At 33.8% G+C, this 10910-nt stretch overlaps 1 long non-coding RNA gene and 1 other non-coding gene across 2 annotated transcripts; one reads left to right on the forward strand and one right to left on the reverse strand.

Annotated features, from left to right (window-relative positions):
* The first annotated feature begins 279 nt into the window (after positions 1-279).
* Positions 280-386, forward strand: LOC141640551 (small nucleolar RNA R71). Its single transcript, XR_012543046.1, has one exon. It is a non-coding gene; the product is annotated as a small nucleolar RNA R71 (small nucleolar RNA).
* Positions 387-2075: 1689 nt separating this feature from the next.
* LOC141640537 (uncharacterized) lies at positions 2076-4855 on the reverse strand. Its single transcript, XR_012543038.1, has 2 exons — positions 4648-4855; positions 2076-2716 (listed from the first exon to the last, which is right to left on the reverse strand). It is a non-coding gene; the product is annotated as an uncharacterized LOC141640537 (long non-coding RNA).
* Between the last annotated feature and the right edge of the window lie 6055 nt (positions 4856-10910).

Raw genomic sequence — 10910 nt, forward strand, 5'->3', positions numbered from 1 at the left:
AGTCTAGCCATAGCTTGTTCAAACTTCAAGTTGATTGTGTCAATGTGAGCACTAAGTTGAGCACCCAATTGAGTAACGGAGTCCACTTCATACTTTCCTCCTCTAGTAGCCTTGCGAGGCCTACTATATTGTGAACTATGGACCGCCATTTCCTCAATTTTGTTCCATGTTTGATTGTCATCAACTTCGGTGAACATTCCATTTGATCCCATATTGAGAATGTTCCTTGAATCTTCATATAAACCATTCCAAAATTGTTGCACTAAAAACCATTCGCTAAGTCCATGGTGAGGACATGAGCGACAAATACCTTTGAACCGCTCCCAAGCTTCATACAAAGATTCTTCATCCCTTTGCTTAAAACCCGTAATTTGAGCTCTTAGCATGTTAGTCTTTTCCGGTGGGTAGAATTTTTTGTAGAAAGCTAGAGCTAGCTTCTTCCAAGAATCTATTCCAAGGGTGGCCTTATCAAGGCCCTTCAACCATTGCTTTGCGGTGCCGATTAACGAAAAAGGAAATAAGACCCATCTTATTTGGTCTTGAGTCACGCCCGTTTGAGAGATACCTTCACAATAATCGCAAAAGGTTTCCATATGAGAATGAGGGTCCTCACTAGGCATTCCCACGAATTGGCTCCTCTCAACTAGTTGGATGAAGGCGGACTTGGCAATAAAATTACCGGTGAGATGTTGTGGGGTAGGAGTACCATTTGGTAGATCCTCCTCGGTGGGTATAGAGTGTGACGAGAATTTAGGCATTGTAGGTGGATTTTGTGTGGTATTGTTTAATGGGTTTTCTTCTCCTTCTATTGCGAAAGGATTGACAAACTCACTAGTGGGTTGAACAACTTCACCAACACCTCCCAAATTCCTCCTAACAAGTCTCCTATTATTCGTCAAGGTTCTTTCGATTTCACGGTCAAAAGGTAACAAATCTCTTTGTAACCTTCTAGACATGCAAAATATCAAACAACTCGAAAACAATTAGAACAAACCTTGAGGAGTTTTACTTCCCCAAGGTGAAAAAGACACAACTAATAACAATAAAAGAAATCTTAAATCAATTAAACACCGTCCCCGGCAACGGCGCCATTTTTGATCGAGGCCATTTCGTGTTCACAATTAAGCATATGTGGTCGTTGGTCAATGGTCGATACAAAACACAATTTATACTCCACAAACAACTCTACAATTAGTAAAGAGGCAAGTAAAGGTCGGATCCCAAGGGACGGGTATTGAAATGAGAATTCTATTGTAACTAGTAGTGTCTAGGGGTGTCATAAATTGGGTTGATGTAGAAGGTTACTAAACTAAAATAGCAATGAAAATAAACAAGCAAGATGAATAAAATAAGGGGTGTAAACAATTGATTAAAGGCACTAGGGTGTCATGGGTTCATAGGGGAATCATGGGATATGATCATACAAACATGTTCTCAAATTATAAGCAAGCAATTATTGTTGTGATGGATTGAGTTGGGTTATATCTTACAATCCTAGGAAAGTTTGGGTCCGGAGCCGAATCGATTAGATTGTACAACACCTACAAGTCGACTTAATCTTTCCTACTCAACACATGCATGGTCTAACAAGACTCGAGTTGGGTTATGTCTTACAAGTCAAGTTGAAAGGATAGAAGATGATAGTAAATGCAAGGATTCATAGGCTTAGCATTTCATCAAATATAACATGTGCATGTATTAAGATCAAAACAAGCAAGCAAATAAGATATGAAAGCATATTAATTTAAGCATGAATCATTCCCCATGTTGGTTTCCCCTAATCACCCATTAAACCCTAGCTAAGAGACTACTCACTCATTATCATGTTGATCATGCTAGAAAGGTTGTCAATCATACTAACATAATGAAACATGATGAATAAATGAAAGTAATTAACAATAATTAAAAAGGGATTAAGAGATTATACCTACTAATGATTCCAATAACAAAGCAAGAATAATAGAAGTACTTGAATCCTAGATTGAGAGGTTGTCAATCTCCCAAAATAACCCAAATAATCTTCAATTACCAAAAAATAAAGGAAGAACAAGAGAGAGATTAAAGAACTAAAACTTGGATTAAAACTTGATTAATACTTGATTACAATATTAAAGAGAGATTTGATTGATATTAACTACACTAATTATTGATAAGAAGAACATGCCCCTCTAATTAGCCTAATGGGGTATTTATAGTGAAAATTAGGGAGGATGCATTAGGGTTAACTAAGGGCTAAACTAGTAATTACACTTTTTAAGTTGAGCAAGGAGAATCCGGTATTTTCTGAGAGAAGGGCTTCTCTTTTCGTAGCTTGAAGAATGAAAAACGTGCTGTACTGAAATCCGTGCGGATTGGAGTCGGGACGGCCGGATCTGGTGAGGAATCGAGCGGATTCAAGAGAGGGACGCCGGATCGGATTGTCTTTGGGGAATCCGAGCGGATTCAAGGTGGGACGCTCGGATTGGGGCTGGACGGACGGATTTGGTACAATCCGTTCGGATTGTTGGTCAGCTTCAATTCTTCTTCTTTTCTTCCCTTTTCTTCATAAATTCCTTGGGGATTTCCTCGGGGACTCAAGGATCCTTTTCTCAACATTGTTCTTCTACTATGATATGTACAAAGGCCTTCTAGTCTTGTCTCTTCTTGATGCTTGGTCATTGAATACAATCAATTTAGCCTCGTTTTGCCACGAAAATGCAAGATTCTTACTCCTTTCCTACCAAGGGATCAAAATCTCAAAGAATATGCAAAACAAAGAACTAAAGATAAGAAATGACCCAAATAGGCACTAAAAAGCATGGAAACGATGGTAATTCGGGGGCTAAATATGCGCCAATTATGGTCACATCAATAAGCATGTCGATAGAGTAGGGTAGATTGAGCACTTACACAGTTATGGACCATTGAGTAGCTATTCTCTTTGATTGTTGTTTTAATATAATTGAGTGATATTTTCCGAATGGAGTTTGATGTTAATTATGTTGAAATCGAACCCGATCATTTAGTTTTTGATACGTCAACTAAGTTACACAAAGTAGACAAGAGACGACTCACAAGACCTTACATCCTTACATCTCATTACATGCCACTTAACATCAATTAGCTTAGCTGATGCTATGAATTACTATGATCATAGTACCACTAGGGATGATTTTAGATAGTGTCATGTGTCACTCTAACCGATACCGCAACATAATATTATACGTACCTATTTATTACTCCCTCCACTTTTGTATATATGACGTTTTGCATTTACGAGGTAAACCTTTGACTTTAATATTTACAAAAATATATTTGTTCAAAAAATATAAAAATGGTACCTTTAAATTCCTTACGAAAAACTCTTTCATATGAGTATACATATCATAATATTTAGTCTTATATTTTAAGAGATATTGAAGAGAGAAGAGAGTGTCTCGAAATGTGAGAAAGTCATATATAAAAAAATAGAGGGAGTATAAGATAATATACTTCTTAATATGTTATTTGTCCCACATTGAAAAATAATATTGGTGTGGTGAAAATAGTACGTATAAATAATAGAATTGTCCCACATCGAAAGATTCACATAAGGCGGGGTGAACCTATCATTATAAATAAGAGTCATCCTTGAAATTTAGAAATCATGTTATTTGTCCCACATTGAAAAATAATATAAGTGTGGTGAATATACTACGTATAAATAGTAGAATTGTCCCACATCGGAAGATTACCATAAATTGGGGTGATCCTATATGATTATAAATAAGAGTTATTCTTGGAACTTAAGAAACAACCCAAAATCATCTTTTGAGTATTGTGAAAGAGAGCTCTTAAGAGTTTGTATTATTATCTCATAATAGTGAAATTTATTTCTTTTCTAGCATAACTAATAAACGTTTGGTAACAACAAATCAACAAATAGCATACAAAACACCTTCCTCAAAAAAAAAAAAACAAATAGCATACAAATATTAATCTTTTAAACTTTCAGTATTTTGAAAGAGAGCTTTGAAGAGTTTGTATTATATATCCGCGATAGTGAAATTTATCTCGCATAATTAAGAAAGAGCAATAAAATGGTCAATATTACTGGAGTCTTTTACTTTTTTTTTAATAATGATATGGTTAATTAAATTTTTTATTTGAAAAGAGAAAAATATTTGTACCAATAAAACATTACTCAGTATATGTAATTTATATAATGACATAATTTAAAATTACCAATAAAGTAATTCAATGTTAAATATTGTTTAACATATTTATCTCATGTATTTATTTATCTTTCATTTTTTTTAAAGAGATAATTTGATCAAATGTAAACAAGATGATTAGATATAGGATGTAAACATTAAAGCCTTATAACCTTTTTTTTTTCATTATAATTATAACTAAGTTAATTATCCCGTTGCAACGCACGGGCTTTTAACCTAGTTTAGTGAGTATAAGGTCATACCACGCCAATCACACAATTTGGACCCTCAATCTTTATTTGTTGCTCTCCATTTCTTCTATAATATACTCATATTTTAATATATTTTATTTCTTCATTCATTAAACTTTTTATGAAACAAATATAATCATTAAATTGTCACAAGATTTAATCTGGGTTGTTCATAAACTCAAAAAAATTTCAAAAATTGAAACTAAAACTCATAGAGAGGTTACCTTTATTGTTTCAATTTGATCACCACCGAATATTTTCGCTTTGATCCAAGTAATCAACAATTTAGCACATACATATTGCAAGTAAGACTGATATTTTACGCAATTAAATGTGATCTTTATACTGCATATTACCGTATGTGTATGTGTTCAGTTTATGTTTCTTTTTATTGCAAATAAACTCACAAGAATAAATATGGGTTCAGTTTATGCTGAAAAAATCCACGTACGCCCCCTACTTATAGTAGTGAAGACGTTTATTATATCAATTAGGGCGAGCATGGTCAATAAAGTTGCCCAAAATCTCATTGAAGCCGGCATGTATCCGTCACTTTGGAGTGACGGATACCATTTTCTCTCACAAATGACCCAAATAGAGGAGAGATCGAGGGAAGCACATGGGGGTGCCCCTACCTTGTCCCCCTATTCTTTTTGTGAGTGTCATTACCCGTCACTTGTTCCGACCCGTTTTCAACAAGACTAACTGATAAAGTTGAGGCTGAGATTGCCAGTTTGGATACCACTAGGTAGAAGTACTTGCATGCATGCATGAAAAGTCAATAATGAGTCATTTACGAAGAAGGTGGTAAGCCCAAGTTCTAACCAACCACGGAACTTTGGAGGCGGCTTGTTTTACCCAAACCATGAAATTTTGAGATGTAATCCTATGAGGTCACACGTATAAGCATAATTAGAAAATAATATTAGTTAGATAAGGACACAGATTTGAGGTAACGATTTTAAGAAAGGAATAGGAGTCATATTATTTTCCATATCCTTCCCAGACTCTATTATGATATATGATACTATATATTATAAAGGGTTTTAGTGTTATGGAAAAAGAGGTTTGGTGTCCGGTCTCGCCCGGGTTACATCATTTACCGTTAAATTTTATTTTCAATGAAATAAACTATGTTGGAGTTGTCTAACGCACACGTTTACTATTTGTAATAAATTTTTCTATGACATATTTTGTAATTATGATGAAATGTAAACTTTATTTTCAAATTATGAGACACGTTCACTAACCCGCTATTAATATTATTACTTTCACGACATTCTTTGTTAATGTCATTACGTTCACTACTCCCGTGGTTACTATTGTTTCTTTTACTAATTCCTCTATTTTTTTTCTGTTAAATTCATTATTCCCGTTAATTTTATCCGGCCTATATTTAAATAAATAAAATATTTTCTTGAGTCGATTGGTTATTTAATTGTTCATACTTTTTTCTCATTGTTACTACTGTTACTTCCACTACATTCGTTGTTACTTTCACTACTGTCACTGTCATTATTATAATTGTCACTACTCCCACATTAATTAAAGCGTTATTTAATGAGAATAATCCAAACTAAGCCCCATCTTCTCATATTAATCCCAACTAATGTTTAACTGAGAATAATCCTACTTATGACATCATTTAACTCGCACTGAACCCATGAAAGGGAAACCTGAGCAACCGGTTTCCCTTGACTATAACCCTAATTAGTCAATAAGAACTTCATTCATCCTCTTCAATCTTCATCCCTTTACCTCCTCCATCACCAATCACCAAACCCCAAAAATCGAAACACGCGCACCACCGTCCATCACCAATCTCCTTATTTCCTCTTCCCACTCCTCGCTACATCCCCGAATCGAAAAACCCACTTTTTAATTTCTCTTCTAATCCCTAGTTTTTCCTGGGTTTGAATTTCTATTTTTTTATAATATTTTGTGTAATTTTTGGGGGTAATTAATTAGCTATAACATGGTTGCACTCTGCCTCCTTAATTGTAGCATATAATTATGAGGAGTTTCTTATCGATTGTCAAGTCAGCAAAAAGTTCAATTTTTTCTTTTACTTCACAAATATCTGTCCTTTTTTGGGTTTTATTAACACTAACTTTGAAATTTTAGGTATTACCAGTATGATACTAGGATCTTGAAGCAGTTGTTTTTTTATTTAAATTTGGTCATTCTACAGCTTCCAGATTATTATGAAATTATTGCACTCAAGGAATTTTAGTACAGTATGGAAGAAACTTGAGGATGGTTCTTATGGCCATCCGGAATAATTTGTGGTTCGTATTTGTGTAGCATTGGAAATTTGTTTGGTCATGTTGTGAGTTTTGGTTGTTTGTTGCTGACAATGGAAGTGAATGCATAGATTAGGCAATTTATGAATGATAAGTTTATAGTGAATTATGTATGATTATGGTCTATTTGTGTATGTAGATTATCACTTTCATTCTTTGAAATTGTAGAGATAAGGAATGAACTATGAATATATGAATAAGGAAGAAGAAGAGATGAATAAGGAACCAGAAAAAAATAGAAAAGAGGCGGACCCACGTCGTCACCTGTTGGAAAACTGGTTCTAGCAGGTCAATTATGGGATGAGTTTAATGAAAGTTAAATGATGTAATAGTTAAGATTATTCTCGGTTAAACATTAGTTTGGATTAATAGGAGAAGATGAGGCATAATTTGGATTATTCTCATGAAATAACCCTTAATTAAATTAAATTAATTTTACTATATTTAATTTAATGTATAATTCTATGATGATACTAATTAATTCCATAAGTGAGGCATGTTAATTTTAAGGAAAATCACTATACTTGTGTTTTCTAAATTTAATTACTTTAATTTAATGTAATTTCCATAAATATTTTTCATCAAGGCATCTTTATATTATACTTTTAACCAAAACTATATAATATTTACATTGAGGTCCCTTTATCAGGTCCATCACACGGTGCTATCGATTTAAAACTATATAGTATAATTAATTTGTATAGATTTCTTTAATTACATCGAAGTCCCTTGATTTCTGGAATTAATATATAGTATTGAAGAGGATGGAGTTTTTCCATATGAAACCACAAGGGAGTAAACATCTTATTCTAACTACATACTGTCTGCCTCAAGCACCCATAAAAGTAAGAGACCAGTAGTGATCCATCTATTCTAGCAGACATGGGTTTCAGGGTTGTGCTTGTGGACCGAGTAGAGGAGCAACAAGTGAGGCTCTCTGATCTCTCCTATTATAAGCTATTTGAGGAATTTACGCTTCAAGAGGTAAATATTTTTTTCGTCTTTTAGCATAGTTCATATTATCTTATGCATGTGATCATAGGATAAATGTTAGGAAATTGTTTCCTGTAATATTATCTTTAGCATGGTTCATATTTTGTTAGCTTTGATTGTCTAATTAATTGTTAATTAGATAATATTTGCATTTATTATAAGTTAATATTTAAATGATTAGTTTCATTTTTTTGCCCGTCTACATTATGATTCAATTATAATTTAGAGTTTATCATGGGAAAATTTACATGATTAATATGGAGAAATTGGTTGATTGAATTTTTGTTAAGTCAGCCGTAAATTATGAATTTTACGATCAAAGATTAATTTTTTTCTTTTATATCTCTATAATTATAAGATAAATTCATAGTAATTGCTTGACTTCATTAAAGCCAAATTCTATAAAAAAGTTTTTTTATGAATTTGGGTAACAAATTTGAAATATCGTTTTTCCTTATTTTGTTATAAGTTAATGATACATCCTAATACTTCCCCAATAAAATTCTGATTTGTGTCAATTAGGTAAAAGTGTTTATCTTTTTGTTACAAAATTGAGTTTAATTTTATTTTCCTTCTTTAATTATTGGGTTGTTTGATAAAACCGATTAATGACCAGGGAAGTAAGGGAAGACATGTGCTTCACGTATTAATTAAGCTCACTCTAATTGATTCAATTTGATTGTCATATTGAATGACATAAGTGTTCTTCTTTTGGCCTATCAAGGAAAACGTGATTTTTCCTGTGACAAAAAGAAAATTTATTTTTCAATTATGCATTTTTTCATAATTTGATTACCCCCATGATAAAATATTAATTATTGAGTCATAATAAATTCGTTTGTCTAGTTTACGACTTAATCGTCAAGTCGTGTTACTATTTCTTTTAGTTTTATTCTAAATCGTTAATAATATGATGAATGGTTCATTATTTTTGCATATTGTGAATGCGGCGCTTGAATGCCATCATATTTAATATTGTGATTGCTTAAGGCGACTAGTATGGCCTAAACTAGGATGGTTTACGATCTACGTATCGTTAATTTTTTGTAATGGTTTAAGATCTGTGTATCGTTTTGCATTGTAATAACTTATTTCGTCTTGTTATCCGAGCAATGTGTAATTATTTTAGGTCATACGATTGCGGGCGCATCGTATTGCAATGTAATAATTTATTACTTTTTTTAAAAAAAAATTTATTAGCTAGTTTGTAATTAGTAAAAATTAATGTAATTCGAAGACAAAGTCTAGAGAAGATGTAGGATGGCGATCCAAAAGATTCGAGGGAGGTTTCTTGAAGGACTTCTTCTGCTGAAGAAGTTTTTGGACCTAATTAGTTTAGGGGCCATACTAGATCATTGTTCTTTTTTATGCTTGCATTTAAGTTCGTTTTACGCTTGCTTGTTTTTGTGAATGTGGTTATTTTTTTATAGGTTCACCGTATTATGACCGACATTTGATCCCCAAATTTGAAATATTGAGTCTCATGTTTTTCCAAACAACACCTATTAAGCCTTATGAAGAGTCAAGCACGGGAGCACCTAAGAGAGGGAGGGGGTGAATTAGATGTCTATTTATAAATTTAAGCGTAATGAAAACTTCTTTTAAAAGTCTTAAACACTTTCGACTACACTTAGATGAAAGGATAGGTTGATACTTAGAACTATAGAGTTAGAAGTATGCAACAACAACTCAACAAGTATAAGTTACAGTGTAATCCACAGTGGATTCTGAAATAATATCGAGAGTTAAAGTGAAGCGGAATCAAATCGTAAATAGACAAAACAAACGATATTTTTAAAACTGGTTCGGTCACTACTCTGCGACCTACGTCGAACGCTATTTTATTAAACGTCTTAGAAGTAAACTCATACAAACTAAGACTACCCCGAATAATAAAACTGTAATACCTGGATATTTTGGAACCTGCAAAGTAACTTTGGGATGCGTGAGAGGACCCTCGGTTTTATTGAGTCTACTTTGGCGTGAAGTATAACTATAAAGTGGACCGAGTATAACCTATACTAGACATAGTGGAGTGGTATAATGTCCGCCTATAGAAGGGTCGTCTTAAAACTGTCATAACTTGAGATCTAGACACGGTATTGATGTTATTCCAATTAGAGGTGATAGCTTGTTCGCTTACTGATGAGCGTGTCGTTGTATGCTCTCAAACACATTTATAATCTCAACAAACAACTAGATAGTGGTTAAGTCGAGGTCGATCCACGGGACGGTGTGCTTTGGGTTCTAAGTCGATCTATCTCAACTTATGCTAGTGTCACAATTGATTTGGGTTTGTAGTTGTGTTCTAAACTAATGAAAGCAATAAAGTAAAACAAGCAATAACTCATTCATAGCTTAGGAATTGAGATTGTGGGTGCCAAGTGTCCACAAGTAAGCTCATTCATAGCTTTGTTCTTGAGCTTCTCCACCAAGTACCTTTTATATGACAATTTGACCTCTTGGAGAAGGTTTACCATATCATCTCCAACAATCATAGGTTTCATGGTGGGTGCGAAAAAGTCTTCATATTCAATAGGAAAAAGACATTCATCTTCTTTATGAAAGCATACCTCAAACTTCTCAAGTATGGGTTCCTCAAGTGAGGCAATATCACAACTCCTTTCCTCTTCTTCATTCCATAAGTCATTGTAAGACACATATTCCGCATAATCCTCTTCCATAGGCTTGTCATCATCGCTATCTTCATACAAATCATAAATGGGGGCTTCACTCCTCTTCATTAACTCTTTCTCCAACACCTCAATGTTCACATAAAATGACACACCCTCATACTCATAAAGGCTAAGAGTATTTGGCTTACTCAACCTCATATCTTCTTCATCAAATACCACACTTTCATACTCACAAGAGCTCAAGGAGATTGACTCTTCCCACTTCACATCTTCTTCATGAAAGGTCATTACCTCAAATTCACATTCATGGTCAATGCTCAAGGATTGAGGAGTGGTTGCTTGGGTCGCCTTCATTTGGGCAATTCGAATTGCCAACTCCTCACCATAGGTAGCAATGCTTTGAAGAACACTGTTCCTATTTTGGATCTCCTCTAGCATTTGTTTGAAGAAGTTTTGTTGATCTCCCATCATTTGGAGAACCACATTTTGAATGTCAAAGTTGGGTTCATCTTCTTGTTGTGGGTAGGTGTGAGAGTGGTAGTATTGTGGCATTTG

Source organism: Silene latifolia, unplaced genomic scaffold, assembly GCF_048544455.1.
Source record: "Silene latifolia isolate original U9 population unplaced genomic scaffold, ASM4854445v1 scaffold_88, whole genome shotgun sequence".
Lineage (NCBI taxonomy): Eukaryota > Viridiplantae > Streptophyta > Magnoliopsida > Caryophyllales > Caryophyllaceae > Silene > Silene latifolia.